Here is a 20,314-nt window from a genome sequence, read left to right as displayed (position 1 = left end):
GTTATCTTCTACATATCCTTCCTATCCCCTTCTTCCAGACTCTTATATTGTCCCATTACGTGCTCCTGCCTGTGCATTAATTTCTTCCATTAAACTTTAAATTTAAAGTTCACGCATTTGGAGACCAAGGCTCAGGGTAGAGTTCTCTGGGTAGCAGCTGCTGTGGTCAGTTCTTATCTGACTTAAATGAATCATGTGTCCATCACTCTCAGAGAGCCTTTTCAGAAGTGCCCTACCCAAGAAGATTTTGTAGTACTGTGTTAGGCAACTCTTAATCACCTACAGAAGAGGAAGCATGAAAGTCAACCTCTGAAGTTCTTTACAGCTAAAATAATTGCTTTCAAATTCTGGGATTAAAGCTTTTGTTGCTCAATGCATTAGCAATCTTGAAATTAAAAAAAACACAATAATTGCCCACCTCTAAAGCACATGAAGAAGTCTTTACATAATTAAGTTACTTTACATCAAAAAAGACTGTAAAGGAAGGTTAACACCATAGCTAATGCTGAGCTAGTATGAGCTAAGTAAATGACTTTTCTTCCGAGGAGCAAACCTGATACAGAAGAGATGATCATGGCTGCAGAGTGAATCACCTCTCTCAACTCCTTCAGACCACAGTTCATTGCCAGGGTATGTCCCTACCTTCTCCTATGTTTAGAAGGCACCTTCACCGTCAAAATTCCTTGAGCTTCTCAGCTGTTTTTTCCCTAGTTGTCTAGGAAACCTTTTCCTATTTCCAATACACTTCGAACAATTACTCTTTGACCACTGATAGATCATAAATTGTTTCCGATACCTAGCAAAGGACACAGTGCCCTAGTAGCCCCCCTTCTTTTTAACATAAAGAAAAATTGTTTGTGTTGCACAAAAGGAGATTTCCATTTTAAATACATTACTGATTCTTACTGCTGTGCATTTTCAGTTAAAAGAGAATGCACAGCTAACCAACCTCAACAAAGGCACACCGTTGTGCATTTAAACCTATGATTACCTGCTTAGTCTGCTCTCAGTCACTACTAAAAGGAATGTTGGAGGTACCTTAAAATACACAGTCAAAAGTTAAATAAATACAAACACATAAAATAATGAGATGCATACTTCTGCTGTAAAGTTACATTAACCAAGCCAAACTCGTCCCTGAACAGAAATGCCATCAATTACTGACTTTGAAAGGCAGTCACCTGGATTCTCCGTCTCTCCTTCTGAAATATGCCTTTTTTTTTTTTTTTTAAAGCAGAGGGAGCTAGAACTTGAAGCAAAATGAAGGGAGCCATTAACCTGAAGTGATATGACAGAGAGACAAGTTTAGGGTGGTAGCATTTCTCACAAATGAGGGGTAACCTGGCAAAAAATACCTTCCTCTTTCCTAGAGTTTTTAATTTGGCCAGAACGAGCCATAATCCATCATTCACTGAGGACAGACTTAAAATAAGATCTCTTGCTACTCTGTTGGATTTGGCACAGGAACTCTTTTACCCTTTGGGAATCATGGACTCACTCCAGCAATGGAATGGAAAATTCATTTTTTACCAACCCTTTTAAAGTTATTCCAAAGTTTAAAAATTGGTTCAGAAAAATCAACAATGCAACATTACAGGTTTACTTCTCAGGGAATTAACCTTAAGGCTTTTGATAAATATTTTAACACAGTAACAACTAATCTTTAAAAAAACTCCCGGACAAATTTTCCTTTTACACCCCAGGGACTGCCAGCTACATTCAGCTAAAATAACTCCTAAGTGCCTGTGCCCACATTTGTCTTGAATGTTGATGACACTGTTCTCATCTGAAACTTCACTCTGATCTTTAGGAAGCAACAATGTACATCTTTACCTTTCATCTTTCTTTAGCACAGAAAATAATTTATAGCTGCTGTTACATCTCTGCTGAGGCTGCTCCAGTCCCTATGTGGAAGCAAGGCAACAAAAGATGTCAAAACATTCAAGGCCAAGGCAAAGAAAACAGAAAAAGCTGGAATAAAACCTGAAATCTCTTGTGATTTCACTCCAAAGTAAACCACAGGCCCCTTAAAGTGGTAGGTACTTCAAAACTGTAGGGGGGAAAATTCCTTGTGTATAAGACACATTAAGCCCAGTCATTCATGGCATACCTTTAAAATGAAGCTCTTCAACCCATTCTGTATTTTGAAACCTCACAAGCCAGCTCTGCCTTTGCTATAGGCACCCTACAGAAAGCTTTCAGGAAGGCAATTTGTCTAGCACAAAATAAATGTAACAATAGAAACAAAACTGCATTTTTATAGCTCAGTTTTCCAGGTGCACAAGAATATCCCAGGTTAAACCAGAAGAGGAAGGGTGAGAAACCTTGAAGAACAGCTGAGGATCATGCTAGAGCCAAATCTTATTTACTCAATTTTCTATTTCATAGCAAATTTCAGCACTAAAAAAGCAGATCATGTTTCAGGTACTTAAAGCTTGCAGTGAGGCAACACGTAACCGCTCATTCAATTATTTTGTAATTAGCCAGAGGTGCAATCATTTTCCCAAACAACATTACTCAGTTTTTCCCTACCTAGCAATTCTTCTGCCATATCTAACAATGTTTTGTTTATACTGCATCCAGCTTTGATGTGTTTGCATTGATGTATACTGGGAAAATCTCTGCTGCCATCCCCTAGCACCTCATGAAGAGCAGCACAAAAGGGAGGAGGAAAAGGAACAGGAGGAAAACAGGAAAGCAACCTGCCGCTCTGTGTTCTGTACACATAGCAGAGGAGTAACATGCCTTAACCACCACATTTAATGGAAACTGCATGAACATTACCAGCCAAAATGGTTGTTGGAAGAAGAAGGGTTAAAAAGTGCTCTGCATTTTGCAAAAAGGGACTCGCCAAGTTCACTGTGGAAAGATCATTAATAGAGTCTTCTAGAAGGACAAAGCATGATTTATCAGGGTTACAGACATTAGGCAAGGACACAGCACTACTTAAAGCACGTTTTGCAGAGAATTCATTACAGCTGAAAGTTCTAGGTGAACTCATTAAGAATCAGTTTCTGCTAGCTCAGAGCCTCTCAGAGCAGGTAACTGCATTGTTGACACAGTAATTTGACAGAATCAGGGGGTTCATTCATTGTACTCCTCATCTCTTTCAAATTAGTGGAGGACAATACAGTGTAACAACAAAAAGGAGGAAAGAGATTTTGTCCACAACGATGTCTCTGTGATTCACAGAACGACTGTGTCCTGGCTGGCTGATGTAATCGAAGCACAAGGCACCTGTGTTAGAACCAACACAGGTTTTGCACTAGTAATCAAACCTGGAAGAGGCCTCTGAAGTTTGTCCCCCTCAAACAAGCTTAATACAATTTTTTTGTACCAAGAGAAGGGAAAGCAGGAGTTTTATTTCCCTTTTAGTAGGGCATACTGCAACCTGTCAGAGACAAAGCACTTGGTGTTACTCCTGGGTGGGGATGGATGCAGTGACACGTTTTACTCTCTTCCCCTATGCTTTTAAAAAGAAAATATTTTAGGCAGTGCCTTCCAAAAATAATTGAAAGATTTCCCCCCTTTCCCCCATTAATTCCTATACTGGAAAGAAAAAAATTTAACATCCTCTTTTGATGCATTTGAAAAGGAAATACCACCTTAAAAGTAACAGAAGGTTTCCAGGTAACTTCTGTTCACAAGCCACCTGCCTCACTTCTCCCCTACCACTCTTCCATTTATACTGACTGCTAGGAAAAGTCTCTGGTTTCCCTTAGACAAACTATGCTTTTTATATTTTATTTACTTGTTTTTAAATCAACTACTTTCAGGTCATTTTGCATCATGCCATTCCCATAATGTCTGTAGCTGTCCCTGTATTTTGAGCGTGGGCTGCAGAGATCAGTCACGTGAAGCTGATCTCTTACCACCTCATCCATCTCACTTTCCTCCACAATGGCCTACCCAAGAATTCTGGATGGTAGCAAGCAGCACTCAGGTCACTTGCACAGTACATTTCTAATCTAGGTACCTTTCCAATAGTCACTTGACCTTTCTGGACCAAGGCATATTTTGTTAGTATGAAGAAAATAAATGTCAAATTGCATTAAAGCTCTTTTGTGTTTGTTGGACTACTGAGTGACTTCTGGGGAGGGGGAGGGGGTAAATGAAGAGGTCTGAGTAACACCATCCATGCACTGCCTGAAGAGAGTGGGCAGATGCAGAGGAGAATCCAACCCCACAGTACTTTGGGAGACTTCCTTATCTTACAGTTTTTCATTTCAGTAGCTTCTAACAGTGCCAGTGAAAGATGCTCTTTTTAAACAAACAACAGGAACAAAGGATTTTCAAAATTGCATTTCACTACCAAAAATTACACACACGCTCATACTCCCAAACTGTCTAAAACCAGAATTGTAAATAACATGGCTGAAGCCTGCACTTCTGTAAAAAACCAGAGCTGCACAGTTGCTCCAAAACCAAAACCACAGGCAAGTCAATGTCCAGATGTTTGTATTTTCTGTAGGATCAAACCAAAGGTATCCTCTTCAACCAGCACAGAATTTTTAGATGTCTGTGTAACATCTGAACTGTGCAAGTATTTAAACTGTGGTAAAATTTGCCACTTTGACTTACCAAGTGAATTACCACAGATCTATTGGGTGACCTATAAAGAGAATCTCCTTTTTCCCTTCCATGACAGCGTTCTATGGAGCCACAAAATTAATGATGTAGAATATCAAAATCTTCTTCAAGAGTTGAAGCTTTCATTTAAATATTCACAGCCTCAACACTGCTTTAAGATAAATGATTTTATATTAACAGTAAATGAGTCAGATTTACAAAGTCAGTAAGAATTCATAAGTTTTGCATTTTAATCACTCATAGCCAGTGTATTTGATTTACTCCACAATTTCCTCAGAAAATGAAAAAGTTTTGAAGAGTGAGTTATTCTCAATGTAAATCTCTAGCAAGCCTCTGTCAGCCATGTTAGTCCTTTCACCAGTGGTTTTTCCTGCCTTCTGACTGCAACAACACAACCAGTTTAATTACTTCATTACCTAATGATTTGTAACCTTAAAAGATTGCAAATATATGGAAAGTTAAACTAATAACCAGCAATTCTCCATGGAATAGAGGAAACCACTGTAAATATCAGTATAACTTGTGAATTCCCTACCCCTACACTTCTACAAAGACAAAAGTAAAAATCTGTAGAGGTCTGGAATACTTCTACCAAAGGATATGTATGTACCAAACATAAAAGAGGGAAATAAAATTCCATAATTCTAATACAATATTTGCTTGGCACAAATTGTACATTCCCTTGGCTGTATTACAGTAACAACCTGTGGGAAGCTACCATTCCAAAAATTGTAGCTTGAGAAGAAGTTTCAGCACTGGACATTTGTTGGGAAGACTAAGCCCCTTGTAGTTTTGCTGGCAAGTTGGGGTTTTTTTACTTATATATTTATTAATTTCCAGTTTTCAGCAGTTCATTGTGCCTTCGTTCAACTACAGGGAAAGAACTGTTTAGTTTACAGCACAGTTTTATATGCAAATTACATTCAGTAGAGTCTCCACTCATCATAAGTGTCAACAGGAAAAAACAGCATGACAGATTTAAAGCTTGAGATTTTTTCAGAAACTTTGAAGGAACACTGAAATTACAAAGCATGCTGAACTCACTGTAAAGCATTTTTTCTAAGCATGTGCCAAATGAAGTATATTAAAGTGCTTTTTCTTCTAAATGTGCTGTGAGACTTCATGCTCTATTTTCTAGTTCTAAATATCTGAGATAATTAGGAAAGTTCTGTCTGCTGCATGGAATCAAACTTACTGTTTGCTTAGGTCCCCCTGAATTTAAGTTTGCTTCTACTCTGTGAAAATATTTCTATTACATTTAGTAACACTGGAGACAAAGCAAGTTTTCGACCCCAAACAAATCAAAATTCAGAAAATTCGGAGTTCAAAATGAAGAGATATTTTACTGCCAATAGGAGGAAAAAAAGTCTTAACAAATCAGCCAGTTGCTGCACTAACAACGTCAAATAAAGAAATTGTAGAGCTTATTCTACCCTTTATCGATAATGCATGGCTGCGCACAGACAATTTATAGCTGTTTTCCATCACTGGGTATTGTGCAGTACTAAATTAAGTCGACAAAATTCAAGGACAGTCCACCCACACAGCTACTGTAAGCCAGCCAGGCCACTTTGAATAAACATTTTAAAGGCATAAAGTGAGTTTTATTAGCATGCTGAGACACAGTTCCTAGTGGACAAAGCGTCTCCCTTGAAAAAGTAAAAGTACATTTAGCAGAAGGAAAGATTACCCTTGTGCCTTACATGTAGAGAAACAGCAAAAGAGGAAATAAAAAAGAGATAGGTAACGGCTCAAAACCCTAAACTTGTTAAGACTAAAACATGAAACAAGAGAATTTATTTTCTATACTAGAAACTGATTGTCATTCTCAAAAAATTCTGAGAGGTGCTGAACTGGTGTAAGGTTCTGAAGGCAAAAGAACTAAAACCCAAAGATGTTTTGGCAGGATTTTTTTTTTTAATGTTTCAATTGTTCCAAAGATTATTAGAATTATTTTTTAATCGTTCACAAGTAATATAAATCAGAAAAGTACACAAGCCTTTTATCAATATAAAGATCTAGTAACTGTACTGAAATAACTCAGCAGCATTTATTGTGCCAGTAAAAGAAGTGAGGGGTGGGGTCCCTTCCACAGACCAAATTCACCAAAATATGGTATAGCACAGGCTGGTTGCTTTTGGTCAGTACCACCACTTCCAACCACAGTGGGCCCCCAGCACCTGAATGCCTGAAATGCAAGAAAGCACCAAGGAACTTGGAGCACACCACATGCTGGCCACCAGCAGCACAGGACGCAGACGCAAGGTCTACACATCCAACAGTCTTCCCCGGACTCTGCTCCGGCAGTGAGCGATACGCAGCTGGGGCCTCCACCTGGGCCCTCCTCAGCTTGGTTTCAGACATGGAGTCAGGTGCAACCAGCTACAAGGTGGATGGCAGCACCACCAGGAGGTGGGTTTGGGTCACACCGCAGACTTCTACTGCTGTTTCTTTTACAGCCAGGCTACACAGATAGCTTCCCTCCAGGAAGTGCTGGCAAGCATGAGGTTCGTGACAACCTCTTCATACCCAAAACACCACTCCAGCTGGGACCCTCCAGGTGTCTCTGGCAACTGGCCTGACAAGATGACAGGGAAAAAGTCCTTCTGTACAATGTGGGAAGGTGGAAGCTGTAACACAGCACGGCTGGGTAGCTTGATGGCCCTGTGGCACGTTTAAGCACAACCACAAATAAGGGGAGGAAGGATGAAAGAACCAGAGCTTAAGCCACAACTGTTTGAAGTTAGTCAAGTGAAAATACCTGGTCAAATTAAAAAAATGCGACTGTATTTATTGTGCAGTCAATTGAGAGTTGTGCAGTCTGTTGAGAGAAGAAAATCAATTCTGTTCGGTGGTATTTGGATTTGAGCAAAGCTTAACTTCACTCACAATACATGTACTTTCTCAAAAATCAGATCTCCCTTGCACATGAAAGTATGTCAGGGACCTCTGAAGCCAACTAATCAGTGTGTAAAACTCCAATTTAACTGCCCCAGCAAGCACAGAAAATTCAGAAAGTGAAAGGCCGGATTTCAAGATAAACAGAAGTGTAAAAAAACTGCAGCTTAAGGACCAGCTAAACAAGGCGATTGTTGAGCATTTGTATTTGAACCAGTCTGCATTTTAATCTGTCAGAAGTAACAGGTTTTCTTCATAAGGTTGGTTGTTGTTTTTATTGTTTTCCCTCTTAAATAGGCTGAGTTTCTGCTGTAAAAAGTGAAAATGCTGTTTTGAGTCTGATGATATTGCAGTAAACCCTCATTTTTACTTAAATCAAGACTAAATTAAGGCTACAGGACACAGCTTTGAGAAACCCCAGGCAATCCCAGTGAAGCAATCATGGTTTTATAAATGGAAATTAATTTTAATAAGTCTGTTGCTCATCTCACATTGCCAAAGTCTGTGATCCAATTAGAAGTGCAGTGCTTTAATGATCTGCACAGGGATCACACTCAGTGAAGTTCAGAAATAGACAAAATGCTCTTGGGCCCTCTCCATGGAGTGTATCACACCAGTGAGATGCTGGCTTTGTAACTCACAGGCAAAAAGCATGGGGGTGTTCACATTAGTACTTCAAGTATCAGTACCTGTATAAATGCAAAATGCCTTGAGCACTATGAAATGTTGTGTTACCATCACAGCACACATGCTCTTCAAACACTGTGTTTTGCAGAGAGAAACTAAGCCCACTTCTCCCAAGACTTGCTGAATTAGTAACTCTACATCTAGTGTACTGAGATTTCATTGTTAGCACCTCTCTGTGCTGATGGCTATTGCCATTAATGCCTCCCCTGCCCTCTCTAACTGCCCAGTGCTACTGACGTGTACAGGACTGCTCACCACGCCACTCCACCCAAGGACAAGCAAAGATGCATTTGTATCTATGTATGTATGTAACTTGGAGGGTACTTAAACTCAGAGCACCTGAAAAGGAAATCTCTTCACCCTGCTTCTCTCCATATCCACAGCCTTGTGACAAGAGCTGACACTGTCCACTTCTCAGTGACTTTACCTAGTGCTCCTGTGCTTTCCAAGGCAGTCAGCAATCATCCCCGTTGTCAGCTCCCTGACAGCAGACACAAGTCTGCTCTGGATTTTCCAGCCTTTCTGCAATCATACTCTTCCTCTCTGTCTGCATGTGTTTTCTTACAGCACCCTCCCTCATCTCCCATCCTGTACCTTGCAGGGCCACCCATTGCACCCTGCTGGACATCCAAGCTGTGACTGCCCTATGGTACTGGCAGCTGCTGCAGTGCGCTGGCAGGCCTGGGGATCTTCAAAGACAACCTAAGAACCCCTATGGGCATATATACACACATTTCCTCCACTTCAAAGCACACGCTTGGCTGAGGGCATCCACTTCTACAGCCAGAACATAGCTGCAGCACACAGCCACACGGGAACTGGGACCAACCTAATCACAGCAACAGTATGTTTCCTTATTTTGCCTTCTCTAAGCATTTCTCCTTCTGTATCAAAACACTTCTTTGCCACCAGCAAAGATAAAATCCACCTACAGATGCTTTTCCTGGTGAAAAGAATAGTCTCCAGAAGAGCAAGAGCCCAAGTACACCCAAGTGAAGAACAGCATCCTGCAAGGAGGAACAGACACCACTCTATGAGCGAGAGCCCAGGGCCAATCCAAAATGCGCTGGTATGAGGCCTGCAGAGGAAGTGCACACAGGCTTCCCAATCATGGCAGCGTGTCCCAGGTCTGCTGCAGCACCCTCTGCCCCCTTTCTGAACTCCTTTTTACACAACAGAGAGTCAGCAGAGTTTGGGTGTTTCCAACTACACACACAGACCTCTTAACGCGTCTAAAGTTCATGGAGTAATGAAGAATGGCAGGAGATCTGCTTTTCCACACTTTCACAATTGGGGAAAAACAGCTGGTGCCCACATGTCTTTGGAATCACTAGGTTCAGGAGCCCTTTACCTGCCCCAGAAGCTGGCAGCAATTCAAGTCCACATCTGTAAGCACCAAATCTACTCCACACTCAAAAGCCAAACGAGCCATCCCCCACTGCTTGTTTGCACTCTGATTAACACAGTAAAAATAGCACAAGACAAGCAATTAGCCATCCTAGATAATAACAATTGTCAAGAGACTAAATCTTTCCTCTTTAAAAGAGAAGTTCAGTTTTAGGTGTATCTTACCCCTCATCCAACTCTGCAGCACGCTGCAGTGTATGTAATAAGGTGGGCAGGCAGTGACACTCATCAAATGTAAATAAAAACAGGATTCACCTGCCACTTCAAACAGCAGCTGTCAAACATGAAGCAATCCAGGAGTCAGTAGCAAAGAGCCTTTACCCAGCTGGGTTTCCTTTCTTAGAGATTTCATTCAGGCCATGCCTTTGGTGTTGCTCTTAACACTGATCTTCGCACAGGGAAAAATAAAAAAAAGAAATCTATACAGCCCTGTCCTCCTGGGGTATTTACACACAGTCACTGGTCATCTGCAGCGATAAGAGGCCATGCTGCTCGCTGGGCACTGCACAAATGTGGTACTGACTGACTCCCTGACAGTCTGGTGTCTGGCTGCTCTGCTATGCTGCTGAGAAAATGCAGCAGCACTACAGTGCAGCTGAAAAGGCAGCCATAAATCCAAAATATGCGTACAAAACGGGGTAATTAATGAAAGATCACAGCAGCAGTGTCTAGTCAAAGCAGAATGGTCACTTTTCTAGCGACAGTCATGTTTAGCTTGACAGCCTCATTCTTCCTGATGGAGAATTTGTCTCAGCAGGGTATTATATAGGGACTGAAGACCACCTACTACTAAATAATTATTAATACATAGATAGAAGGACTAAGATATTCTAATGGAAAGATACCCAAGCACTTAAGAGTGTAGAATTAATGACTTAGGAAAAGAAAATAAATTGTTTCATAATGAATGTTTCTTCAAATTGCATGGATTTTGTCTTACTGAAGTCAGTGAATCAGCTTCTAACCAACAAATACTGATAGCTGGGTCCAATACAAGACTTCAGGTTCATATAGTTTTGTGCTGGTTTTGGCTAGGGTGGAGTTCATTTTCCTCACAGTAGCTGGTAAAAAGCTATGCTTTAAATTTGTGCTAGTAACAGGATTGATAACACAGGGAAATTTTAGTTATTGGTGATGAGTGCACGCATAACGTCAAGGCCTTTTATTGCTCCTCATACCACACCACCAGCAAGGAGGCTGGGAGTGCACAAGAAACTGGGAGGGAACACAGCCAGGACAGATGACCCCAGCTGACCAAAGGGATATTCCAGACCATATGGCATTACACACAGCATATAAAGCCGAGGGAAGAAGGAAGAGGGACCATTTGGAGTGATGGAGTTTGTCTTCCCAAGTCACTGTTATGTGAGATGGGGCCTGGCCTTCCTGGAATGGCTGAACACCTGCCTGCTCATGGGAAGTGGTGAATTAATTCCTTGTTTTGCTTTGCTTCCATCCTGGTTTTTGCTTTCCCTATTAAACTGTCTTTGTCTCAATGCACGAGTTTTTCACTTTCACTCTTCTGGTTCTCTCCCCCATCCCACTGGTGGGAGAGTGAGTGAGTATGGGAGTGAGTATGGGAGTAAACCACAATAGATTGATTAGACAGCAAGAGGTGGGGCTAGGACAGTCTGTGGAACCATGTCTGTCTTCTTCCTGCTACCCCAGCAAAAGAAATCATATCTTACCTTAAAAGACTGTAACAGAAGTGCCAGTCTCTACTTTCCTTTAGGCCTTTTTAAACATCAGAAAATGCAGCAGATTCAGCTAATTCAATGTTTCAGCATTTGACAGCACATTCAGGAACCTCAGAGTCTTCCTACAAGGACACAAATTAGAAGCACCAATTAGTCATTGCATATGTCATGCAATGTATCTTATGCTTAAAACTGCTGATGCCTGGTAGGGCCATGCTGCTGAACAATAAGGAAATTACCAACAACCACAAAAATTAAAGACTAAGTTATTTTTTGTTTCCAAGGTGAAATGCTCAAGCACACTTCAGCTACAGCACCCTGAGGAGAAAGCATGCATCTCGCAATAGCTGTGTCACCCTGCCCTGCCTTCCCAATTTAAATCTTTGTTCAAACAACAGTCCATGTGAATGCACAGAAACAAAGCTCCAGGCATGTCAGGATACACCAGCCACACCAGTTACAGAAACAGAGCAGTAAGTGTTTGCAACCTGGTACTAGTTTGAACGGGGAAATGCATCAGAAGCCCATGTGAGCTCAGTATTAGCACTTCATAAGCAAGGATCTTGATGTATGTGGAAGACACATGGAGGTACTTCATAAACTACAGGATAAGGAGAAACATTTACAGATGGACTTGGCTCATTTCCCCGGACAGGCTTTTCTCAAAATTCTCATCTTACAAGCACTCAACCTGTACTAAGTAAAGACACTCCAACTGTAGCAGAGTTCAGGCCTGCACCACCACGGCACATAAGGCAGCTCTCTTCCTCCACAGCAACTCAGCAAAGATGTTCCACCACTAAGGTTTGGATACTTGTTTTTCAGCTCCAACACGTGTTTAATCCCCCACAAGAGCAAACTTCCCAAAAGTAGAGGCACATCCACACACACCCCAACACGGTTCCTTGCACTGAGATATCCTGCCTCACAGCCACTCACAGGTACAGTCCCATTCAGCTGCACCCTGAGGTGGTGCCAATGTGTAACAGCTGCACAATGATGCCACTTTGACACTTGACAGCTATGGAGTGATGGGCCAGCAGAAAAACTTACCTATATCTAGCATGGTTACTCAAGAGAGTTTTAAAGATTATTTTCAGGCAAAAGACACTTCTTATCATCCAGGTTGTTAAGTACTTCCCTAAAGCATTGGTACAAACATACAAAGTGACCTCTGTCCCAGTTTGTAAAATGACAGCGATTGGGGGCTTAATGGAGTGGAAGCCAATCATATCAGGTAAAAATTATAGAGGCTTTTATTATAAATTAATAAAAAATCTAGCACTGGAAGCATGTCACAGGCCAATGCGCCTACACAGAGATAGATAGATTGTTCTAACCCTACACTGTTTACAAATCCTTTAAAAAGCTTCCTAAGGGTTAATTATCTTCATAAACTAAAATAAAAAATAGCATTTGAAAGGAAACTACAAGGGTCCATGTCTTTGGAAGGAGTGGAGGGGGAAACTAAGTTGGACACCTACATTTGTTAAAAAACAGAAATCCAAAAGCCCCAATCTTAGATAAGCTTTAAATTAGTATTCAGTGTTCTTAAGTTACTCCAAGGAAATGGCAATCAATTTCTTCCCCCCTCCTGTTTCCAACACTTTCTCAATTTACTTTTACTTTTAGACATTTATGTAAAATATGAACATTTTACACAGCAAGTTACCTATTCATGATACCTTCAAAATGCCTGTCTTATAATGGGGGTACATTCTAAGATGATTACAAATATCTCCATTTACATAATAATAAAGACTGCAATGCATAAGGAAACTTGAGATTACAGGAAACAAACTATATCCTTGGAGCTCTATATTCACAGATTATGGGAAGTACCACAATCATTGCTTTTCTCTATAACCTCCTGCACTACACTTCTGAATAAAGCAGTACAGCAGTTTCCAGATGTTCAACCAGCAGTTATACACCCTGGGCCACTGTTCAAGGACACAAAAACCTGTCTTTCAAACCCCTGCTGCCATGTGTCCCTATACCATGGTGTCAAGATCATTCAGGTATTTCTCATGGGTTAATTTTTCTCCAGCAAATTTCACATTCTGCACATTGTCCCACAGCTAGCATAAACGCCCTACTGGGTACTCTGTGTAATTTAGCTGAAGAGAGTTTATGCCCACACCTGTTCCAGATCAGCCTGAAAACACAGTAACTGTGCAACACCAAAGGCCAGAACCAGGATGCAGCTTGAGCCCCAAGATGAACTAGTAACAATGTGGAAATTGATCCTTTTTGTCAAAGAGAACTGATCAAAAGTCAGAAATCCTTTAGGAGCTAAGATTTATCACATACTGTACTGTTTTCCACACCAGATAGAAAGAATGCTTCAGTTTCACTTTTTACCCCAAACAAATCACAGCATGCATGTGTACACAATCATCTGACTCCTACACATCCAAGCACAACCAAAACAAAAAACAGTACACCATACACCCATTTTTTCCCTTAAGGGAAGAACAAACCACACCTAACAGGTATTAATAAAAACACCAAACATTAGAAAACATTCTGTTACAATGGGTATTTTAAAAAAATCTATGTAACATTAAGCAAAATTTAAATCTGTACAAAATGGATGGATGTATCTCACATTAAAAAAGTAACTGTTCTTCTAAACTGCCTCACAAATGGCAATCTAATTTCATTTCCAGCCAGAAAATTTACTCAGTGATTAGCATGACAGTGTTAAGCAGAAGGAAAGAAAAGCAGAAATTAAAACAACATCAAACAGTTAAGCAGAGATATTGAATATACAACAGGAGTGCATTTACTGATAAAGTTGTAATTTTTACATAAAGTTCAAACCTTTGTAACATTTTAGATATAAGCAAAACTTGCTGTGTAACAGATAGTCCTTAAAATCCCAAAGACATGGTGTTAACAATTCTTAACAAAAGGTCCACATGTTTCACAGCATACTTCACTAGCCTGACAAGTTCCCTACAGATGGGTAACACATGTATTCCATCTTCTCTCCTTTTCCATTCTAAAACTGTTCAACACCTCCTCCCACACACTCCTCCAACACACACACTTCCCTCCAGCAGACAGCAGCCTGATTCACTTATCTAAAGAGGAATTTATGCTGGCCTGAAAAAACACCAGCCCCCTCAACTGCAAGGACATGCCTGGATAGCTTATTGAGATATGCTTCAGATGTTGTGTCCAACAAGCACTGCTAAGTCAGCTAGAGATGTCCTGCGTAGCACCAGAAGGGTAGTTACATTCTCGGTGTGAAGGAGACATCATTTTAAAATAAATCTGAGTGTAACATTTCCAGTGGTAAAGATACTATTTCCTGGTGAACATGTTCTACCATTTTTGGTCAGAAAGCCTTTAAGTTGTCAAAAGCACTATCCAGCCTTGGTACATTTCACTGACGTAAGTTCTCATAATTACTAAAGAAAATAACTAAGGCTATGTCTGGGTGGCACAAAGCACCATGCTAATTACCCCTTCAGAGACACTAATTAATCCGGGCAGGGCACCACAGTAACGTGACTGCTCTGCCTGGGGAATCTCCCAATGCGGATGTATCGTGCCATTTGGATACCCGCCTCCCACCCCAAGCAGTCTCTGTCAGATGGAAGAAGAGTCTTACACCAGAGATGAGCCCTCCATGGAGGGGTGTTTCCTCCAGAGGCTGTGTGTTTTACTGAAATCGACGATCTTCAGCACACAAGAGTGAACTGCACCAATTCTTGACAAACAGTAAAATAATCGACAAGCAATTACTGAGCATCCTCGGCTGCTAGGAGGAGCAACCCTCTCAGGGTATACCTACAGACAGTCTCCTGGGCCCCAGAAGAAAAGGTTCAGGTCAGCATCTCAGAGGAGCCACGTGTAACGATAATGGTGATTGTCTGACAATCAGCTGCGGCCATTCACGCCACATTTTAACAGACACATTTAAAACAGACCACGGAGAAACCCCTCTAGCACTAGCATAAATGTTCTCCATTTAGTAAGCTCCGAGGAGCAGGTAATGGTGCGGTTGTTAGCAGGGCAGAAGTTACACTGTTGCCAAAGTGACTTTGCTTTCAACTTTCTGGCAATAAAACAAGCCCTGCGCTAAAGCCAGAACACTTTATCTACTGTACCTGATGCGACCTCTTGGTACCGAGAAGTGCTCTTCACGTACTGCAAATGGACTTTGATCTTCTTTTGACTTGTTAAAACACATACAGTAAGGAATAACGTACTCAGCAGTCGCTTAAAGCACCTGTCCCAACAGGAACTGGTTTTTGAACAACCAGAGTGCAACAGGGAAGGGGAACACCTGACACACAATACAACCTGCAGGAGAACACAGCCTCATACCTGTCCACAACAAAGAATGAAAAGACACAGAATGGTCATTCCCTGTGGCACAAACAAGCAAAAAGAAAGTGGAAGTCTTTTACTGCATGCAGAACAATTTCAGATTCTGAAGAGCCCCTATTGAGTCCCCTTTCTCCTCCTCACAAATACACATTCAAAAATTAATAATTTCTGAGACAATCCTGTTCTTTTGGCCTCTCTCAACAGAGACCTTCTGCAAAGCCCAATAATTCCGGAGGATTTACTTAAGTGACATGGATCACGTTGCAGGTAAATGGGATACACCAGCTCAGCTAGAAGCGGCAGGCAAGGCTGGCTTCTCACGTGTCAGTCACTTTTGCACAGACAGAGGTCACAGCACAAGGAAGGGCAGCTTCACCTTGGGTTTGTACCACTGTGTTCAGAAGTTGGTGACTGCTTTTAACACGTGGGCTGTTTCTTGTGGCAAAAGGACAACTGTCCAACAGAGTGCACTGCTCTGAGACAGGGAGAAATCACATCGATTAAACAGTATCAAGAGTCCTTGAGACTTTCATGGTCTCAGCAGAGAGGATAAATACTCAAACTTAAGTCTGCCAGATACAGCACAGATGAATAAAATACTATAAAAAGCATAATAATTCACTTATGATAAATTAAACTGCATTTCATGAATAGGTGTTAAAGCAACGGTTTGCACACTTACTTTCACACTTACACAAATACTTCAGCTCATGAAAAATATAAAGGTGTCATAAAATACACATTTACTACCCAATCCATTCCAAAAACATTCACAAATGTTGTCAAAACATATGCTGTACATCTGAGTTTAGGACTGCCTAATAAAAGGCTGTCTCCTTCAAAATACTTTCTTCTACCCAAAGGCTGACTGTGAGTTGTACACAGTAAAAGTGACAAGACAGGTAAACACTTCAGTCTCCAAATAACAAAAACTGGTCAAGATTGTGACAAAACCCACCAAGCCATACAAATGTGGGCTGGACCTTAATGCCTTTAGCTGTCAAGTCAGGTGAAGTTAACTCAGCATTCAGTGTACACTCAGAGGTCAGATACATGTTCCATACCCTCCTCCAGTGCCTTCCCTACAGAAACTGTGGAGTTCAAGCTGGGCTTTGTGAGAGGAGACCTTTGCTTGGTAGGACAAACAATACCATGACACAACCACCACTGCAATGCAGATGTTCAGCTGGCAGACAGAGATCTGAGTTTTAACCAGAAATGGGCAAAGTTCTGAAAAGAAACAGCTCAAATATCCACTCCAACAACTGAGGCTGCTGCCAGAGATGAAGCCTCACTGACAGTGCTAGAGTTCACCCAGGACTTTCTTTTCTCCCATCTGCAGGGAGACTGCTACTTGTGGACTTCACTCATATAGGGGATTCACACCCAGCGACTGAGGAGATAGTCATTAACACACCCCAGCTTTGTTTGCGAGGGGTTTTTTTCCCACACATGCCCATGTGCAGCCAGATGTAATTCTTTGTTCTCTGACTGCAAAACTAAGCTATCAAATCTCAGCCCAGATTTTAAAACATAATTTATTTCTTATGGCTCTAAAGCAGGATGGGCTCTACAAGGCCAGTTTAGATGGGAGACTTGATGTTAGGCACTGAATGGAGGGAGAAGAGGGTGTCGCAACAGAAGCACTGGTGTGAAGTTACCTAAAAGAGTGGTTCAAGAAAGAAGGAAAACTGGAAAGACCCTCAGCTACCTATCATCTTCTTTTAACTTTCCTCAATACATCAATTAAATCCTGTACTACATCTCTTATCCAGTTACATCCTTTGCTTGTTTACATCACCATATAAAATACTGCTGATAAGCAACAACACACATGATAAATCTGTGCTTGCTTCCTTAAGGCAAGCAGAGATTAGGAAAGGGCATGAAGGTATTTCTTTTGTCTTGCAATGAAAAGAAACTGGAAAGGTGGGGAATGAAACTGAAAGGCATCATAAAACACTATCTTGCTTGCCTTGTTCCCAGGTGAGACAGCCTCTCACCTCTCTGTGAGACACATGATGCTCCTGAGGACAGCCACTTGCTTACTCCTCTGGTTCCATCTCAGCTGGACAAGCAGAGGAAGGGAGGTAAAGGGGCCTGGAAGCTTTTAAAAGGCAGAAGATACTTCACTAAGTATCTTAACCTTTAAAATTCAGTTAAAGATACAGAACTGATAGACAATCTCCAGGAGCAGCAGATCTGAAACACTAGTAACATTTATGAATCCCAAAAATGTTTAGTTGCTAGATTTCAAGTGACAAAAGCAAATCTCTGTAAAAACTCCTTTGTGCTCTTTCCCCATCCACACAGAGCATGAAAACATTCCCAGCCAGATGTCAGTCACCACTACACTTCATGGGTGTAACACAGCTATGGCTAACAAGAGGCAGCTGGTCTGCTCTAGAAGCATGCCAAGAACCTGCACCTGCATCCTGCATTAGGGAATTCGTCCTTCACATACCCATCTCCATATCTAACCCTGAAAGCTGAAGCTCCCCTTACTCAGGGACAGGCAACATCCTGAGACTTCAAGTCAGAATGACAATCAACAACAGGGCTCACATCTTCCTCTGGCACCAAGTCAAACCCTGGACCAGGTCACTGTGCAGCTTGGGGTTTCCATATGCATGTTACCTAGCTGGCCTTTAGGGATTTTCAAGTGGATCTTAGGACTGTCTTCCTAGTGATATTCTAAAGTTTATATTCCTGAAGAATGGGAATTTTGGAAGGCCTGTGGTGGACCAGCATTCAAAATCCAGAAATGTTTGGGAATAATCTTCAGCACTCACCACATGCTCCTGTAATAGCTTCCTGTAACAGGAAGTTATGATACTGAACCTAGATGAGAAAAAAAACTCCATCATATTTTCAGCCTAAAGCTCTGAAAACACAATGAATTGATGAACCCCAAGTTGCACAGTGCTATTGGGTTGCACACTCCTCACTGCAGCAGGCTGCAACAAGAAGGGTCCTCAAAAGTTACATGGCGCTGAGGGCCATTGTCATGGCAATACTGTTTCCCTTGTGCAAAAAGAAAAAAAAGCAGCTATGACAGCTGTCTCATCAGATGTTCTGAATCAATTACTTGAAGAAGAGCTAAAAGTAAGGTCATTTTGAATTTACCTCCGGTGAACCAAACTAATCCAGAATAACTACTGTATGTTCCTATGCCTTCAAGAGCACCACGTTCTAGACAAAACAGTCTCTTTTTAGATGAGAGATGGTAGACAAAAACAGCATTTCCAAGGATTCAAAGACCAGGAAAATTATGTAACCAAGTATGTGGCCTCAAGGAAAAGGACAGATTATACCCCAGAGTTCCACCATCAGCTCTCAACAGAACAGCTTTCCCCAATTAAACTTCAAGCCAAATCACGGTAAGACATTTGTCAGTGTCCCTAAAAAACAAAGCAGTTTGTCCTAGCATAAGGAAGGAAGATTAGCAAGGGGAGGACAAGCAGGACACAGGCAGCGCTGGTTAGGATGTTCTTCTCTTCTGAAACTTATCATAGTTTGCATATTCAGCAACAGCACGGAACAGGAACTCTACTACAGGCAGCATACACAAACGGCAATACTTTTGGAATCATAAAATGGTTTGGTTTGGAAGGGACACTAAAGATATCTAGTTCCAACCCTCCTGCCATGGGCAGGGACACCTTTCACTAAACCAGCTTGCACCAAGCTCCATCCAGCCTAGCCCTGAATGTTTCCAGGGATGGGGCATCCACAACTTTTCTGGGCAAACTGTTCCAGTACCTCACCACCCTCACAGTAAAGAGGTTTTTCCTAATATCTAATCTAAACCTACCTACTTTCAGCCTTAATCCATTCCCTCTTGTTCTGTTGCTACAACCTCTTGTAAAAAGTCCCCCTCCATATTTCTTGAGGGCTCCCTGTAGGTACTGAAAGGCAGCGATTAGTTCAACCTAAAGCCTTCTCTTTTCCAAGCTGAACAATCCCAATTCTTTCAGCCTTTCCTCATAGGGCAGGTGCTCCATCCCAATAACCATCTTGGTGTCCCTCCTCTGGACTTTGTCCAACGGTTCCATGTCCTTCCCATGCTGGGACCCCAGAGCTGGATGCAGCACTGCAGGTGGGGTCTCACCAGAGCAGAGCAGAGGGGCAGAATCCCCTCCCTGGCCCTGCTGCCCACGCTGCTTTGGATGCAGCCCAGGACACATTTGGCTCTCTGAGCTGTGAGTGCCCATGGCTGGGTCATGTCCAGCCTCTCACCCACCAATATTCCAGTTCTTTCTGAGAAAAAATAACTAGTGAGAGACTCTCATTACAATATTACAACACTCTCTCTCCACATATAGAACATCACCCCCCTCTCCAAAACATTAAACACTAGATTTTCATGCTCCAGCTCACAGACATTAAGGCTGTAATCTAACAACATTCTTCCAAAGTAAACTGGGGAAAACACATGTGCAGTGTGATTGTCACTGTGTGTTTCTCTTAAAATGCTAAAAAATGTCCCCTACATGCACTGTCTGCCCACACAGTGCATAAAACATGAGTGTCACTAAGCAAAGTGACCTCAACCAATTCTGCCTGAAAAGTTGCAGGCTCTCATTTGCGAGGGCAGCCAGCAAAAGACAGGGGAGGGAGAGCACAGAATGGAAATGCAGATGAAAAAAGCCAGCACGAGCTTTGCAACACTACTTTATCATCTCAGCGTG

At 41.7% G+C, this 20,314-nt stretch overlaps 1 protein-coding gene across 1 annotated transcript in view; it reads right to left on the bottom strand.

Annotated features, from left to right (window-relative positions):
• KANK1 (KN motif and ankyrin repeat domains 1) overlaps positions 1 to 20,314 on the bottom strand; it is a 129,786-nt gene that overhangs the window by 85,917 nt on the left and 23,555 nt on the right. Inside the window, exon 2 of the mRNA XM_069001036.1 lies at positions 11,271 to 11,401. The gene's annotated coding sequence lies outside the window, so the exon portion shown is untranslated. The remainder of the gene's footprint in view (positions 1 to 11,270; positions 11,402 to 20,314) is intronic.

Source organism: Aphelocoma coerulescens (assembly GCF_041296385.1).
Source record: "Aphelocoma coerulescens isolate FSJ_1873_10779 chromosome Z unlocalized genomic scaffold, UR_Acoe_1.0 ChrZ, whole genome shotgun sequence".
In the NCBI taxonomy this organism is placed as follows: Eukaryota; Metazoa; Chordata; class Aves; order Passeriformes; family Corvidae; genus Aphelocoma; species Aphelocoma coerulescens.
Note: the sequence above shows the minus strand (reverse complement) of the source record. Positions and strands in the feature narration are given on the sequence as shown.